Genomic DNA, 6808 nt, shown 5'->3' on the forward strand with positions numbered 1-6808 from the left:
CGCCTCACTGGGTCAGTCTCACAGACACAACACAAGACCAGTCGCCTCACTGGGTCAGTCTCACAGACACACAACCACGAGACCAATCCTGGGTCAGTCTCACAGACACACAACACGACCAGTACACCTCACTCTCACAGACACACACCCAGTACGATACCAGTCACAAGCCCCACTGGGTCAGTCTCCCAGACACACAGTATTGCACGCCTCACTGGGACAGTCTCACAGACACACAATCACAAGACCAGTCGCCTCACTGGGTCAGTCTCACAGACACACAACCACACACCAATCGCCTCACTGGGTCAGTCTCACAGACACACAACACGCCAGTCGCCTCACTGGGTCAGTCTCACAGACACACAATCCAAGACCAGAGACCAATCTCACTGGGTCAGTCTCACAGACACACAACCCTACGGGTCGCCTCTGGGTCAGTCTCACAGACACACAACACCCGAGACCAGTCGCCTCACTGGTTCAGTCTCACAGACACACAACCACGAGACAGTACGCCTCACTGGGTCCAGTCTCACAGACACACAACACAGACCAATCCTCCTCACTGGGTCAGTCTCACAGACACACAACCACGAGACCAGGGTTAGCCTCACTGGGTCAGTCTCACAGACACACACAAGGGCATGGACAGACCAGTCTCACGCCTCACTGGGTCAGTCTCACAGACACACAATCACAAGACCAGTCGCCTCACTGGGTCAGTCTCACAGACACACAACACAAGACCAGTACAGTCTCACTGGGTCAGTCTCACAGACACACAACACAAGACCAGTCACAGACCTCACTGGGTCAGTCTCACAGACACACAATCACAAGACCAGTACGCCTCACTGGGTCAGTCTCACAGACACACAATCCCACAAGACCAGTCTCCCAGACACACAACCACGCCTCACTGGGTCAGTCTCACAGACACACAACACAAGACCAGTACGCCTCACTGGGTCAGTCTCACAGACACACAACACAAGACCAGTACGCCTCACTGGGTCAGTCTCACAGACACACAACACGAGACCAGTACGCCTCACTGGGTCAGTCTCACAGACACACAACCACGAGACCAGTACGCCTCACTGGGTCAGTCTCACAGACACACAACACGACCAGTACGACCAGTCTCACAGACCTCACTGGTTCAGTCTCACAGACACACAACACAAGACCAGTACGCCTCACTGGGTCAGTCTCACAGACACACAATCACGAGACCAGTACGCCTCACTGGGTCAGTCTCACAGACACACAACACAAGACCAGACAGTCACGCCTCACTGGGTCAGTCTCACAGACACACAATCACAAGACCAGTAAGACGCCTCACTGGGTCAGTCTCACAGACACACAACACAAGACCAGTACACCTCACTAGGTCAGTCTCACAGACACACAACACGAGACCAGTCAGTCACGCCTCACTGGTTCAGTCTCACAGACACACAATCGCCTCACAAGACCAGTACCAGTACCTCACTGGGTCAGTCTCACAGACACACAACACACCGACCAGTCGGTCTCACTCTCACTGGGTCAGTCTCACAGACACACAACACAAGACCAGTCGCCTCACTGGGTCAGTCTCACAGACACACAATCACAAGACCAGTACGCCTCACTGGGTCCAGTCTCACACACACAACACACCAACCACAAGACCAGTACGCCTCACTGGGTCAGTCTCACAGACACACAACACAAGACCAGTACGCCTCACTGGGTCAGTCTCACAGACACACAACACAAGACCAGTACGCCTCACTGGGTCAGTCTCACAGACACACAACACAAGACCAGTACGCCTCACTGGGTCAGTCTCACAGACACACAACACAAGACCAGTGACGCCTCACTAGGACAGTCTCACAGACACACAACCACGAGACCAGTACGCCTCACTGGGTCAGTCTCACAGACACACAACACGAGACCAGTACGCCTCACTGGGTCAGTCTCACAGACACACAACACGAGACCAGTACGCCTCACTAGGTCAGTCTCACAGACACACAACACGAGACCAGTACGCCTCACTGGGTCAGTCTCACAGACACACAACACAAGACCAGTACGCCTCACTAGGACAGTCTCACAGACACACAACACGAGACCAGTACGCCTCACTGGGACAGTCTCACAGACACACAACACGAGACCAGTACACCTCACTGGGTCAGTCTCACAGACACACAACACAAGACCAGTACGCCTCACTGGGTCAGTCTCACAGACACACAACACAAGACCAGTACGCCTCACTGGGTCAGTCTCACAGACACACAATCACAAGACCAGTCGCCTCACTGGGTCAGTCTCACAGACACACAATTCACAAGACCAGTCGCCTCACTGGGTCAGTCTCACAGACACACAACACAAGACCAGTACGCCTCACTGGGTCAGTCTCACAGACACACAACACAAGACCAGTACGCCTCACTGGGTCAGTCTCACAGACACACAACACAAGACCAGTCGCCTCACTAGGACAGTCTCACAGACACACAACCACGAGACCAGTGCGCCTCACTAGGTCAGTCTCACAGACACACAACCACGAGACCAGTATGGTCACGCCTCACTGGGTCAGTCTCACAGACACACAACAAACACAGACCAGTCGCCTCACTGGGTCAGTCTCACAGACACACAACACGAGACCAGTACGCCTCACTAGGTCAGTCTCACAGACACACAACACGAGACCAGTACGCCTCACTAGGTCAGTCTCACAGACACACAACACGAGACCAGTACGCCTCACTAGGTCAGTCTCACAGACACACAACACGAGACCAGTCGCCTCACTGGGTCCAGTCTCACAGACACACAACACAAGACCAGTACGCCTCACTGGGTCAGTCTCACAGACACACAACACGAGACCAGTACGCCTCACTAGGACAGTCTCACAGACACACAACACGAGACCAGTCGCCTCACTAGGTCAGTCTCACAGACACACAACACTGGGTCAGAGACCAGTACGCCTCACTGGGTCAGTCTCACAGACACACAACACGAGACCAGTACGCCTCACTAGGTCAGTCTCACAGACACACAACACGAGACCAGTACGCCTCACTAGGTCAGTCTCACAGACACACAACACGAGACCAGTCGCCTCACTGGGTCAGTCTCACAGACACACAACACGAGACCAGTCGCCTCACTGGGTCAGTCTCACAGACACACAACACGAGACCAGTACGCCTCACTGGGTCAGTCTCACAGACACACAACACGAGACCAGTACGCCTCACTGGGACAGTCTCACAGACACACAACCACGAGACCAGTCGCCTCACTGGGTCAGTCTCACAGACACACAACCACGAGACCAGTACGCCTCACTAGGTCAGTCTCACAGACACACAACACGAGACCAGTACGCCTCACTAGGTCAGTCTCACAGACACACACAACCAGACCAGTACGCCTCACTGGGTCAGTCTCACAGACACACAACACGAGACCAGTCGCCTCACTGGGTCAGTCTCACAGACACACAACCACGAGACCAGTCGCCTCCTCACTAGGTCAGTCTCACAGACACACAACCACGAGACCAGTCGCCTCACTAGGTCAGTCTCACAGACACACAACACGAGACCAGTACGCCTCACTAGGTCAGTCTCACAGACACACAACACGAGACCAGTACGCCTCACTAGGGTCAGTCTCACAGACACACAACACAAGACCAGTCGCCTCACTGGGTCAGTCTCACAGACACACAACCACGAGACCAGTCGCCTCACTAGGTCAGTCTCACAGACACACAACCTACGAGACCAGTCGCCCACTGGGTCAGTCTCACAGACACACAACACGAGACCAGTACGCCTCACTGGGTCAGTCTCACAGACACACAACACGAGACCAGTACGCCTCACTGGGACAGTCTCACAGACACACAACACGAGACCAGTCGCCTCACTGGGTCAGTCTCACAGACACACAACACGAGACCAGTACGCCTCACTGGGACAGTCTCACAGACACACAACACGAGACCAGTCGCCTCACTAGGTCAGTCTCACAGACACACAACACGAGACCAGTACGCCTCACTAGGTCAGTCTCACAGACACACAACACGAGACCAGTCGCCTCACTAGGTCAGTCTCACAGACACACAACCTGCGAGACCAGTACGCCTCACTAGGTCAGTCTCACAGACACACAACCACGAGACCAGTGCGCCTCACTGGGACAGTCTCACAGACACACAACCACGAGACCAGTCGCCTCACTAGGTCAGTCTCACAGACACACAACCACGAGACCAGTCGCCTCACTGGGACAGTCTCACAGACACACAACACGAGACCAGTACGCCACACACTACCATCCATCACACAAACTGTTCCTTCTCGACAGTTACACTGGCACTCATTGATTGTTCATGTATTGTCCAAGTCTTGTTTGCACTGTCTGTATTGTGGTTTTAAGTAGTCTGTATGTCTCTAGTCCATGCTAATGTCCTCATGTGTCTCTGTCTTTAGTTGTCTGTATGTGTCTAGTCCATGCTAATGTCCTCATGTGTCTCTGTCTTTAGTTGTCTGTGTGTGTCTAGTCCATGCTAATGTCCTCATGTGTCTCTGTCTTTAGTTGTCTGTATGTGTCTAGTCCATGCTAATGTCCTCATGTGTCTCTGTCTTTAGTTGTCTGTATGTGTCTAGTCCATGCTAATGTCCTCATGTGTCTCTGTCTTTAGTTGTCTGTGTGTGTCTAGTCCATGCTAATGTCCTGTACATGTGTCTCTGTCTTTAGTAGTCTGTATGTGTCTAGTCCATGCTAATGTCCTGTACATGTGTCTCTGTCTTTAGTTGTCTGTATGTGTCTAGCCCATGCTAATGTCCTGTACATGTGTTTATGTCTTCATGTGCCAAAACTGTGTCACATGTTCCATGTTTCTGCAGAACAGGAACCGGCTGGAAACCAGTTTTTAAACTGAGTCAGGCCCGTTCCTTTCCTGTGTAATAAATGAAATGAACTGACAAGAAAATGGGAATTCTCCATACTGTCGAATCCCAGCGAATTAAAATGGATGAAAGAATATATCGGAGCAGTTTACAAAGTAAAGAACAATCAAACAAATGAACCTGAAAGAAAGAGTCTCAGTCTTACCCTTAAAGAATGTAAAGTGCTGCTCCTTAACTTGTTGAAATCCTCAGTCCCAACTCTCTGCCAGAGCTGCAGACCACACCTAGGAAATGTCCCGGGCAGAAGTGGCATCCCTGTTATATATGAGCCTGGCAAGGTGGGAGGAGACATGTGAAGGGCCCAGCAAGGAGGGAGGATTCATGGGAAGGGCCCAGCAAGGAGGGAGGAGGCATGTGAAGGGCCCTGCAAGGAGGGAGGATTCATGGGAAGGGCCCAGCAAGGAGGGAGGAGGCATGTGAAGGGCCCTGCAAGGAGAGAGGAGGCATGTGAAGGGTCCAGCAAGGAGAGAGGAGGCATGTGAAGGGTCCAGCAAGGAGAGAGGAGGCATGTGAAGGGTCCAGCAAGGAGGGAGGAGGAATGTGAAGGGCCCAGCAAGGAGGGAGGAGGCATGTGAAGGGTCCAGCAAGGAGAAGGGAGGCATGTGAAGGGTCCAGCAAGGAGAGAGGAGGCATGTGAAGGGTCCAGCAAGGAGAGAGGAGGCATGTGAAGGGTCCAGCAAGGAGGGAGGAGACACTTGAAGGGCCCAGCAAGGAGGGAGGAGACACTTGAAGGGTCCAGCAAGGAGAGAGGAGGCATGTGAAGGGTCCAGCAAGGAGAGAGGAGGCATGTGAAGGGTCCAGCAAGGAGAGAGGAGGCATGTGAAGGGTCCAGCAAGGAGGGAGGAGGCATGTGAAGGGTCCAGCAAGGAGGGAGGATGCATGGGAAGGGTCCAGCAAGAAGCTGGACTTGTAGCCGTCATATTGTCGGCTAGTTTACTTTAGAATAAGACATCAGATTTTATAAACTACATGTGTTCTGTGAGCAGGAATCTTAATGTGTAAAGTAACTAGTAACTAAAGTAATTAGTAACTAAAGCTGTAACAGATGAATGTAGCGGAGTAACTAAAGTAACTAGTAACTAAAGCTGGAACAGATGATTGTAGTGGAGTAACTAAAGTAACTAGTAACTAAAGTAATTAGTAACTAAAGCTGTAACAGATGAATGTAGCGGAGTAACTAAAGTAACTAGTAACTAAAGCTGGAACAGATGATTGTAGTGGAGTAACTAAAGTAACTAGTAACTAAATCTGTTAGATGAATGTAGTGGAGTAACTAAAGTAACTAGTAACTAAATCTGTAACAGATGAATGTAGTGGAGTAACTAAAGTAACTAGTAACTAAAGCTGTAACAGATGAATGTAGTGGAGTAAAAAGTACAATATTTCTCTCTGAAATGAGCGGAGTAGAAGTAGAAAGTGGCATGAAAAGAAAAGACTCAAGTAAAGTACAAGTATACCTCAACATTTGGACTTAAAGGTACAGTACTGGAGTAAACAATGGAGTACTTAGTTACATTCCAGCGCTGTGGAGAATGAATGGGTGGACAGGTACGGCAGGGAGAACTCCCTTTATCCCGCTCTGATCTGAAATGATGGGCTGTATACCACCACCTTAAAAGGGAGGCGACAATGGTCCAATCCCTTATCGCAGCTTGATCTCTGTGTTATCTCCTGACCTGTCTGCCTTCCTCCCAGCTACCACCCGAACCTGCATGACCACTATGGTAGTTTACCAACATCCCAGCAGTCAGCACATTGCTCTAATTAAAGAAAACCGGTTTGGAAACCGCAAGCTG

This window comes from Perca flavescens, chromosome 14 (genome assembly GCF_004354835.1).
Source record: "Perca flavescens isolate YP-PL-M2 chromosome 14, PFLA_1.0, whole genome shotgun sequence".
NCBI lineage: Eukaryota > Metazoa > Chordata > Actinopteri > Perciformes > Percidae > Perca > Perca flavescens.